This window comes from Nicotiana tabacum, chromosome 23 (genome assembly GCF_000715075.1).
Source record: "Nicotiana tabacum cultivar K326 chromosome 23, ASM71507v2, whole genome shotgun sequence".
NCBI lineage: Eukaryota > Viridiplantae > Streptophyta > Magnoliopsida > Solanales > Solanaceae > Nicotiana > Nicotiana tabacum.
Genome location: NC_134102.1, coordinates 123,308,956 through 123,321,170, shown reverse-complemented (window position 1 = coordinate 123,321,170; position 12,215 = coordinate 123,308,956).

The window sequence follows — 12,215 nt, the reverse complement described above, 5'->3', positions numbered from 1 at the left end:
CTCTATTTCAAAAAGAATGGAGGGGTTGGTAGTTCGATTCCTTTGGTTCAATTCAGACATTATCTATTAAACCTTTTAAAAATAAAAAATTAGATAATTATAAATTACTCACGATAAAAAGCATACTTTAAATTAATAACTTTTGTATAAGTAAAAGCATTTTAAAAATATATGAAAAGTTATAATCTGAGACATTTGATTCACAAACAGTAAAAGTGTCATGTGAATTAATAAAACAGAAGAATTATGAGTTTGGTCGGCATCAACAATGGGTGGGAGTATGATGAGTAGACACCTTGAATAGGACAAGCACTGCATGCGCTTAAATGGAATAATGAGTATCTTGTATGTTACTTTGGGGAGGAACCAGGGGATGGAAACGGGTTCATGAAATTCCTTCGCTAAAAATTTATATTGTTTATACGGTCAAATATATATATATTAAGATGTTAAATTTTCTTGACTTCTTTTCGTGTTTGTATTTTTTTTATATTTTTAAATTTTCTTGATGAAAATTCTACATTCGCTACCGAGTTACATAATATCAAGCTACCTTTACATCCTCTACAAAACAAAAGACAACGAAAGCAACCTTGCATCTTTGTTAAATTCCAAAGGATAGTCCGTAGCAAGGTTGGCAAGCTCATTTTCCTTGCAATAGCTACTCCATTTCCTCTTATAGTAATTATAAACATGAAACTCCACTAACAATTTTCTAACTGAATACTAGAATCTTTTATTGGGTCCATCCCATAGCCCATGTGAAAGAAGATGAAGCTTTCTTTTTTGTTTTGTCAAGCCAACTAATTTAGAAGTTCAATTTAGGCAACTACCTTTTGAAGTGAATATTGATGTCATTGCATACATCAATATGGGCATTCTTCAACTATAAATAGGTGTCTCTACCTTCATTTGTAATCACACCAAAACAAAGAGAAAGAGAATGATTTACATAGTAAGAAGCAAAATACTCTGTGAGAAAAAATATAGAGAGTTTGAGCGGTATTGTAGTGAGGTGAAAAAATCAAAAGAGTGTTATTTCTTTTGAGTGTTCAGTGATCTTGGAATATTTTACTCGGTACCATAAATTGTAAAATTCTCACTATAATGAAATCAGTTACTCCTCTCGGGCCATGGTTTTTCTCTTATTCAGAAGGGTTTTCCACGTAAAAATCTCGGTGTCTTTGTTTCTCTTATTATTACCGTTGGTTATAGTATTTTAGTAATCCACATTTATTATAGTCGTATATCGTGAATATTATTTCTGTGGGGGTTAATTTTCCCATCAACTGGTATCAGAGCACAGGTTCTATTCATTCAAAGAAATATTATTTATAGTCAATTTTACTCTGTGACAAAAAAAATGTCAGGAGTAAAGTATGAAGTAACAAGATTCAACGGTAATGACGGTTTCTCCATATGGAAAAGAAGGATGAAAGACCTTCTCATCCAACAAGGGTTGGACATTGCACTAGATGAAAAAGAGGTAAAGTCGAAAATCATGAAAGACGAGGAATGTGCAGACATGGATAAGAAGGCGGCTAGTGTAATCAGACTGCACTTGTCCGATGAAGTACTCAATAATGTCGGGGATAAAAATAGTGCATGTGGTATTTGGAAAAGACTAGAAAGTCTATACAGGTCTAAATCCTTAACAAACAAGTTATTTTTGAGAAAGCAACTTTATGCCATCCATATGAGTGAAGGCACAAATTTTTTGTCCCATTTAAAGATGTTTAATGGATTAATCACGCAGCTGGCAAACCTTGGAGAAACAATCACTGAAGTAGATAAGGCTATCATGCTTCTAAACTCGTTGCCATCTTCCTATGATAATTTGGCAACAACCATCCTGCATGGTAGAGATACCATCGATTTAAAGGAGGTCACATCAGCCATCCTACTCAATGATAAAATGAGGAAGAAGCTCGAAAATCAGGGGCAGGCTCTTATTATGGAAAACAGAGGAAGAAGTTGTTATAGAGCATCGAGCAGCCGTGATAATCCAAAGCTCGTTAAAGTCCAGGAATCGGTCAAAGGGTAGAAATTACTACAGTTGCGGTCAACCCGGTCACTTCAAAAGAGATTGCCCAAAGAAAGGTCGAGGCGAGAGCAGTGGCCAGAAGAATGATGACAACACAACTACTGCAGTACACAACGATGATTCGGTGGTTCTTTTCGTTCACGCGAGGAAGAGGAAGGCATGCACTTAGCAAGCCAAGAGTCCGAATGGGTGGTTGATACAGCAGCATCCTACCATGCCACACCGGTAAGAGAATTCTTCTGTAGGTACAAAGCAGGAGACTTTGGAATGGTCACGATGGGAAATACCACTCACTCAAAGATTGTGGGATTGGCGACATTTGTATCAAGACAAATGTCGGATGCACATTAGTTTTAAAAGATGTGCGACACGTACCAAATTTGCGAATGAATTTGATTTCAGGGATCGCTCTAGATCGAGATGGGTATGAGAATCACTTTGCCAATAGGAAGTGGAGACTCACCAAGGGATCATTGGTGATTGCTAAAGGAGTTGCTCCCTACACATTGTACAAGACAACCGTTGGGATATGTGAAGATAGATTACATGCGGCTGTAGATGATACGCCTGTAGATTTATGGCACCGGAGATTAGGCCATGTGAGTGAAAAGGGACTGCAGATCCTATCCAAAAAGTCACTCATCTTATTTGCAAAAGGTACAACTGTAAATTCTTGTGATTATTGATTATTTGGAAAACAACACAAGGTATCGTTTCAAGCAACTCATGGAAGAAAATTGAATATACTTGATTTAGTATATTCTGATATTTGTGGTCCAATGGATGTAGAATCAATGGGAGGTAACAAATATTTTCTCACATTTATTGATGATGCTTCACGAAAATTATGGGTTTATTTCTTGAGAACCAAAGACCAGGTATTTCAAGTATTTCAGAAATTCCATGCTCTGGTGGAAAGGGAGACATGTTAAAAATTAAAGCATCTCAGGACAGACAATGGAGGAGAGTATACTTCAAAGGAGTTTGAATACTACTGCTCAAGCCATGGAATCAGTCATGAGAAGACAGTTCCTGGAACCCCACAACAGAATGGTGTAGCTGAAAGGATGAATCTCACCATTGTCGAAAAAGTGAGAAGTATGCTCAAAATGGCAAAACTACCTAAGTCATTTTGGGGTGAAGCAGCTCACACAGCCTATTACTTGATTAACAGAAGTCCATCAGTTCCATTGGAGTTTGACATTCCAGATAAAGTCTGGACCAACAAAAAGGTGTCCTACTTTCATCTGAAGGTGTTAGGATGTAAAGCATTTGCACATGTGCCGAAGGAGCAGAGAACGAAGCTGGATGACAAAGCTATTCCCTGCATCTTTATCGGTTATGGCGATGAAGAGTTCAGCTACAGATTGTGGGACCCAGAAAGGAAAAAGATTATCAGAAGCAGAGATGTGATCTTCAGAGAAGATGTGGTCGGGATTGATAATGATCAATCAACAAAGCCCAAAAATGATAATGGTACAGTTACTAACTTTGTTACTACTCCTACTGTACTTGTACGTAATCCTTCCACAAGTGAAGAATGGCACACGAAAGGTGTAGATGAAGAGGTTGATGGGCAGGGGGAGTACCCTAGTCCGCAAGAGGAAGAAGGAGAGAAGAAAGACAACAACCTTTGAGAAGATCTGAAAGAGAGAAGGTAGAGTCCACAAGGTATCCTTCTTCGGAGTATATCCTCGTCACTGATGAGGGGGAGCCAGAGAATTTCAAGGAGGTGCTATCTCATCCGGAACAAATCCAGTGGATGGAAGCCATGCAAGAAGAGATGAATTCTTTACAGAAGAATGATACGTACGAACTGGTTGAACTTCCAAAAGGCAAAAGACCGCTCAAGTGCATGTGGGTCTTTAAGCTCTAGAAAGATGGAAACAGCAAGCTGGTCAGACACAAAGCTCGATTGATAGTAAAAGGTTTCGAACAGAAGAAAGGTATTGATTTTGATAAAATTTTCTCACTTGTTGTCAAAATGACTGCTATACGAACAATCTTGAGCTTGGCAGCTAGTCTAGATCTTGAAGTGGAGTAGTTGGACATGAAAACTATATTTCTGTATGAAGATTTGGAAGAAGAGATCTACATGGAGCAGCCAGAAAGTTTTGAAGTAAAGGCGAAGAAACACATAGTGTGCAAGTTAAAAAAGAGTCTTTATGGGCTGAAACAAGCACCTAGGCAGTGGTACAAGAAGTTTGACTCATTCATGAGAAGTCAAACGTACACAAAGACTTTTTCAGATCCATGTGTATACTATAAGAAGTTGTCTAACAATAACTTTATCATCTTGTTGTTATATGTGGATGGCATGTTGATTGTAGGACAAGACAAGAAATTGATTGCCAAGTTGAAGGAAGATTTGTCCAAGTCATTTGACATAAAAAAACTTGGGTCCAGCACGACAAATTCTAGGAATGGAGATTGTCCGAGATAGGACAAATAGTAAGTTGTTGCTGTCACAATATAAGTATATTGAACGTATACTTAAACGCTTCAACATTATGAGTGCTAAACCAGTTAGCATGCCTCTTGCTGGTCATATGAAGTTGAGCAAGAAAATGTGTCCTACAACAAAGGAAGATAAAGAAATTATGGCTAAAGTTCCATATTCATCTACCGTTAGGAGCCTGATGTATGCAATGGTATGTACCAGACTTGATATTGCTCATGTTGTCGGTACTGTTAGCAGGTTTCTTGATAATCCCGGAAAAGAACATTGGGAAGCTGTGAAGTAGATACTTAGGTATCTAAAAGGAACCTCAGATTAATGCTTGTGTTTTGGGAGATCAGATCCAGTCTTGAAGGCCTACACAGATGCTGATATAGCAGGTGATCTTGATAATCGTAAATCTACTACAGGATACCTGTTCACTTTTTCTGGTGGAGCTATATCATGGCAGTTGAAGTTGCAGAAGTGTGTTGCACTATCTACAGCTGAAGCAGAGTATATTGCTGCTACTGAAGCTGGCAAGGAGATGGTTTGGCTGAAACGGTAACTTCGAGAACTTGGATTACATCAAAAGGAGTATGTCGTCTATTGTGACAGTCAAAGTGCAATAGATCTGAGCAAAAACACCATGTATCATGCAAGGACGAAACATATCGACGTGAGATATCACTGAATTCGAGAAAGGATAGAGGATGGTTCTATGCAGGTCAAGAAGATCCATACAAGTGAGAATCCTCCGGATATGCTAACCAAGGTGGTACCAAGAGACAAGTTCTAGCTATGCAAAGAACTTGTTGGCATGCACTCAAACTAGAAACTCCGGTGTTACCTCATTCAGATGCATAGGACTGGAGGGAGAGATTTATTGGGTCCATCTCATGGCCCATGTGAAAGAAGATGAAGCTTCATTTTTTATTTTGTCAAGCCAACTAATTTAGAAGTTCAATTTGGGCAACTATCTTTTGAAGTGAATATTGATGTCATTGCATACATCAATATGGGCATTCTTCAACTATAAATAGGTGCCTCTACCTTCATTTGTAATCACACCAAAACAAAGAGAAAGAGAGTGATTTACAGAGTAAGAAGCAAAATACTCTGTGAGGAAAAATATAGAGAGTTTGAGCGGTGTACTGTAGTGAGGTGAAAAAATCAAAAGAGGGTTATTTCTTTTGAGTGTTTAGTGATCTTGGAGTATTTTACGGTACCACAAATTATAAAATTCTCGCTATAGTGAAATCAGTTGATCTTCTCGGGCCATGGTTTTTCCCTTATTCAGAAGGGTTTTCCACGAAAAAATTTCGGTGCCCTTGTTTCTCTTATTATTACCGTTGGTTACAGTATTTTAGTAATCTGCATTTATTATAGTCGTATACCGTGAATATTATTTCTGTGGGGTTAATTTTCCCAACATCTCTAACCAGATACCATGTAAGATTTTAAGCCAATTGTATATAAACACACACGCACATATAATTTAAGTCTAAAGCAGTGAGTGTGCCAGTATCTAAGCTAACATATCACCTTGTATTTCAAACCAAAATTTCTCGGAGCTTATTTTTGTTTGTATCCTTGTTATATATGGTGATTGAGATTGGTATAGGAAGAGAGAAAGAGTGAAGCAAGTAATGGTAAAGAGCACGCTAAATTTACTCTAAGGCACGCCAAGAATAATATTTCTTCCTTTGTACTAGAGGGGGGTCCAATATGAAGCTATTACTAGGGCTAGTTTTCTTAACTTGGTGACACATATTTTTCATGTCCCAAGTTGTTACATTTCACTTCTTGAACCTTACATTAAGTGATCTTCCTCAAAATATTTAAATGTATTCTTTTAACTACTAAAAAGGGAAAAAGAAAACCAACCAATGTTGATCAGTAATTGGCAAAAATCAACCGAAAATCGATCGATTCATGGTGGTCGGTAATCGTATGGTCGATAGAGCCAACCAACGACTTCGGTAGGTATTTTCCGATCGGTTTAATTAAATTCCACAAATTACCAACAAAGAAAAAATCTGTCCAAAAAAACGACCGAAGTCAGTTGGTATTTTTCGACCGACTTCGGACGATATTTTTAATTATGTAATTAAAAAAGACACCATCTGGGAATCGAAGCGGGGTCTGTATTGTGGCAGGATACTATTCTACCACTAGACCATTGGTGCATTTTGGTGTAAGACTTTTGTTTTACTCTTTAATTACATTTTCGCACGAAAATAACCGATCGATTTCGGTCGGTTTTTTTGAATATTAATTTTAATTTATTTTAAATAAAAAACCAACCAAAGTTGACCGGTTTATTGAAAAAAAATTGCGGGAAGCAAAAATATTTTGAAAAATCAACCGAAGTCGATCGGTTTTTCGCCCATTCCGGTTTGGCCGAATTTCTAGTATTATTTCTTACTTTGAAATGAGGAAAATTGTTATGATACCGATTTGTTGTTTAAATCCCTGTTGTTTCAAAGATAGAAGGAACTTGTTGTTCGGTTAGTTCTAAAAGCTGATCAAATTGACCTTCGATAAGTAAACGTATAAACAATTTGAAAGGAAGAAAGGACAACAAACATGAGTTTTTGAAACATGTTACAATAATTATTAACTTCTCTAGAAGAGAAAACAAGGCACTAAATTTGAAATACTTTTACTTATTACTAACAATATTGTACAATTTCTTATATAATCAAATCATTTAAAAGATAATTATACATAATAAGTGAAATTAATTATATGAAAAAGAATGCAATTAATCTTTTATAACATGTTAAAATGCAGTAATAGTGAAATTTTTATTATACTACTGACAATATGAGTTTCAATGTGAAACGGATGGAGCAAATTTTAAAATTTGGAGAGGTATTTCTACTATTGAATTATTTTTAAATGACGCAGGTTTAGTAGAATTCAACGAGCACAACTTATGAGCTTAAGGCACACACACATATATATATATATATATATATATATATATATATATATATATATATATATATATATATATATATATATGTATGTATATATATACAGATCTTGTATATATCTATAAATATTGGACTATAAACACATTTATAATTGTATATTATAACTTGAAATTATTATATAAACTTATAAATTTTAAATTTTGGATACGTGTCTACTAAGTCATTCTAGGCTTTCTTGCAAAGAGTTTAGAACCATTTGTGGTTCTTTTGGACAAGTGTGACGGAAATGTGTGTTTAAAAAAAGAGTGACATTTTTATATATAGCGCTCTCATAAAAGTTTTACAAATAGATTGGAGTTCAGAACCCATTTGTGTTCTTTTAGACAACTGTGACGGAAATGTGTGTTTAAAAATAGCGCTATATATATAATGCCACTGTAAACCGCGTTATACATGGCTAATAAGATAACTATGCATAGCGCGGTATATAACCGCGCTATATATGTATATGCGTTTAACTAAAGAGCGTTATACCTAAAAACATTCAGCCCACCGAGTCAGGCATTGCCTTATTTAAAGGCGTTAGGATTTTACAAAAATCCATTCAAAAATATTCCTAACTCTCGTTCAAATTTTTCTTCTTGTTAAATTCTCAAGCATTTTTTCATAATATCTGAAGAGCGAAAAGTAAGGGTTTTATTATATTGGGGGGGATGGGGGGTGAGGTTGTGGTAGCGAATAATTCTGTGAATTATAGTTTATCTCCACAGTGTCATGTTAAGTTGCCACTTACAATGGAGTACGATAGATTGGTACCGTTGTTATGTAATAAAATGAGTGTGAGGAAACGTTTGGTGAACCTTAAAGTAACCGAAAAATATCCGTATTCCATCACTCCGCAAGGGATTGCTCGTTACGCTGAGTTTAACATCGACGATGATGAAACATTGAGGGATTTTTTGAGTACTCCGAATGAATACCGGGAATTGCTTGTGATAAAAATATTGTAAATGTACGTCAAGGTCGAAGACGTTCGCAATAACGAGGTTGCGCATAGTAGGGATAACCCTCAGTCATCGGGTAGTTATTCTGGAGCAGTTTTTGCCGGACAGGTTCCGGATGAAAGAGTTTGCCCTGATTTAAATTTATCACCACGGGCGAATGAGGAGCGAGAAAATAATTTCTCTCCTACTTTACATAATCCACAAGACGAGTAGTAAACTTTAATTTTTCTTAGTGTTACAATGTATATTTTTGTTGTATTGAATTTGTATTAACACTCATATATTCCACAGGGGGTACCGACCAGATATGACTTTTACAAGTTATGAACCCATGCCCAGTTGGAATATGCGTAGTTCTGGTGTGTTGGATCATGGTGGTCTATCCGGGAGTCATCACCAACAGGATAATGTCCATCAAGGAATGTCAACACGTTACGACTTGTAAGTGAAGTGATACAGCTATATGTAAAGTATTTATTAATTTCAGTAGCTTATTATTTTGTTGTTTGTGCAGTGAAAACGAGCAAGTTGAACCACCTGTCCTCACTCAATTGCCCGAAGACGACATATTAAATCGGGATCTGGCAGATGCATAGAGTGAGAAAGAGAATAGTGATTATGACAATAATGCCGATGATTCCGAAGAAGAAACACCCTTTCCTCGTGAGGATGGTGATGAGGAGGAAGAGAATGAAGGACCTAATTTGATGAGGGAGTATACTCCAGCCCCCGTTAGACCAAGAGTGTACGAGTCCCGAGTGTCGTTTCATTCAAGGAAGATTCCCTACCTTGATAACTTGCCAAGTATGCCAGATGTGGATGCTCTCACAAGGGATTTGGATGAAATTCGGACAGCAATGTGGGATGATTCTAGACCAACGGTGCTGGCAAAGGGCATGCTTTTTCTGATAAAGCGCGCCTAAGTAGGGCGGCGAAAATGCACAACGTAAAAGAGTGTCGTGAGATGACGATATGGGAGTCAACTCCGGAGGTATACAAGGTTGTTTGCCACAGATGGTTTACAGGTTGTCATTTGATGCTGCGTGCGAGCAAGAAAAAAATAGGTTTGTGGCAAGTGGGTAAATACATTCCCACCCATAGATGTGAAATGCACACATTCAATGGGAATCACTACAACTTGGATATTGACTTGATTTCTCTTGTCCTTATTCCATACCTTGAAGCGTCCATAAGGTATAAAATCAAAGAGTGCATTACATCAATCCACCAGGAATATGGCCATACCATTACCAAAAGAAAGGCATTTCTCGGGCGCAAACGTGCGTTTGAAATTGTTTATGGTAACTGGGATAAGTCATTTGCAGCTCTACCCAAGTATATGGCCGCACTGTAACACTTTAACCCCGGGACGGTTGTTGAATGGAAGCTTGAGCGGAGTCCGGAAAAACCAGAATATATATTCAATTACGTGTTCTAGGCATTTAAACCAGCAATTGATGGTTTTCCTCATTGCCGGCCGGTAATATCCATAGACGACACTCATGTCTATGGAAAGTATGATATCAAGCTGTTGATAGACGTTGCAGTAGATGCTAATGGACAAATATTTCTTCTAGCTTTTGCTATTTGTGCCAATGAAAGCCAAGAGACGTGGGCGCTGTTTTAGAACCATTTGAAAGAGCACGTTGTTAAACAGCGTTCCGGCATTTGTCTAATATCTGATCGGCATGGTAGTATCTTAAGTGTTGTAGAGAACTTGCCTGCATGGCAAGAACCTTATGCCTACCACCGTTACTGTGTGAGGCACTTTAAGGCCAATTTCCAGAAGGCACATCCCAACAAGGATCTGCATGATTTGATATGGATGGCAGCAACAGACCACCAAGAGCATAAATTCCGGAGACACATGGAATCTATCAGGCAGGAAGACGAGAAAGTCTATCATTGGTTGACGCGACATGAGCTTCACAAGTAGAATTTGCATGTGGATGGTGGAAGAAGATGGGGAATTCTAACTACAAATGTGTCAGAGTCTTTCAACGGGTTATTAAAGTCGGCAAGAGGATTACCTGTCACTGCCATGGTGCGGATGTCATTCAAGCAGATGGCGAAGAGGTTTGTTGAAAGGGCTGCAACGTCATTGATGGAAAGGGGTGTTGAATTTATGCCACTGCCGATGAAAAGATTTGAGAAATACAGGCGACGAGCACATTGGCATTCATTTTTGCAGTATGATCACAACAGAAATGATTTTGAAGTTCGCACCGCTATCCATCAAAACCGGGGGAATAATGTACATACCATAAATGAATCTAGAAGGTTATGCTCTTATGGGAATTGGTCCATCTACCACATGCCGTGCTCACATGCTATCAGGTGCTTTCAACATACAGGTTTAGGGCCAACCAACTAAGTTGATAAATAATATAGTGTTGCTGCTTACTTAAATACCTATAGTGGGCAGTTGCAGCCAGTGGGTGCTGAGCATTATTGGCCGCCGGAACCATTTAAAACGGTGTGTAACAAGGACTATTTGCGTTGAATACATGTGCAAAAGAGAACGCGTATACGGAACTAAATGGATATTAGCGATACCGTTTATGCACGCAAGTGTGGTATATGCTCGCAAACAGGACACGACTGTCGAAAATATCCTTCGGCTGGTTTGGGTGGCGGTGGTAATCAAGCTCATGGTGGGTGTTCTTCTAATGTGCCCAACTATCGATGAGTTTATGTTGTAATAAGTAGCTGTTTTGTTTATGTTGCAAGATGTATCAAATAAAATTATGTTTCCATTGTTGTTAAATCTTATTGATATTTAACATTTTCTAGTTGAGTAAATTAATGCATTTCTCCCTCCCGTTCATATAATCAAAAATAGTATTGGATTAAAAAATAGAAAAATATGTGAATATATTTGATAAATATAGTTCAAAAATAGTTGAGTTAAAGGTAGATTTTTGATAAATATGTGAATACACATAGCGCGAATAAATACTACGTTATATGAATATATATAGCGCGGTTAAATACTACGTTATGTGAATATATATAGCGTGGTTAAATACTACGTTATGTGTATTGTCTTGTCGAACTGAAAAACTGCCCGTCTAAGAAAAAGCTATTTTGTATCCGAAAGAATCTTTAACACGCAAAGCATAGCGCAGTTAAATACTACATTATGTGAATATATATAGAGCGGTTAAATACTACGTTATGCTGAACCGACTGCACAAAAGCTGTTTCGTTTTAGAAAAATTTAATATGTATAGCGCGGTATAATACTACGTTTTGTGTGAAATCTTGCCTATAAATAACGGGCGCATTCTAGTTATTTTCTGCGCTTAATAATAACCAATAGCAAATATTTCCATAAACCAAGGTTTTTTTTATGCTTTAACAAATGTTTGAACGCCTTTATGTACCAAGGTGCCAGTGCGGCAAACAATGTATGATGAATGACTGTTGGGATGATGGTGAAGTTGGACGCCGCTACTGGATGTGTGTGAAAAAGTTTTATAAGGTTCCCGACGAACCTTTTTGCAATTTTGAGGTATGGATTGATGAACCCTATAAGCAGGAATGCTACAAACGATATTTGCAGTATCTTCATGATTTGACCTTAGAACAGTGTGAATATAAAAAAGAATATAAACGAGAAATTGCTGAGTTGAAGGAGAAACTGAAAGAGGCAGAATTAGAAAAAAATAAGATGGAAGAGAAATTTAAGTGGTTAGAGCAGAGAATAATGGGCGGCAGTGACTAAACAATGACATGTATGTGTTGAGTGTACTACTTTATCTTTATGTTTTCCGTGTCATGTATTT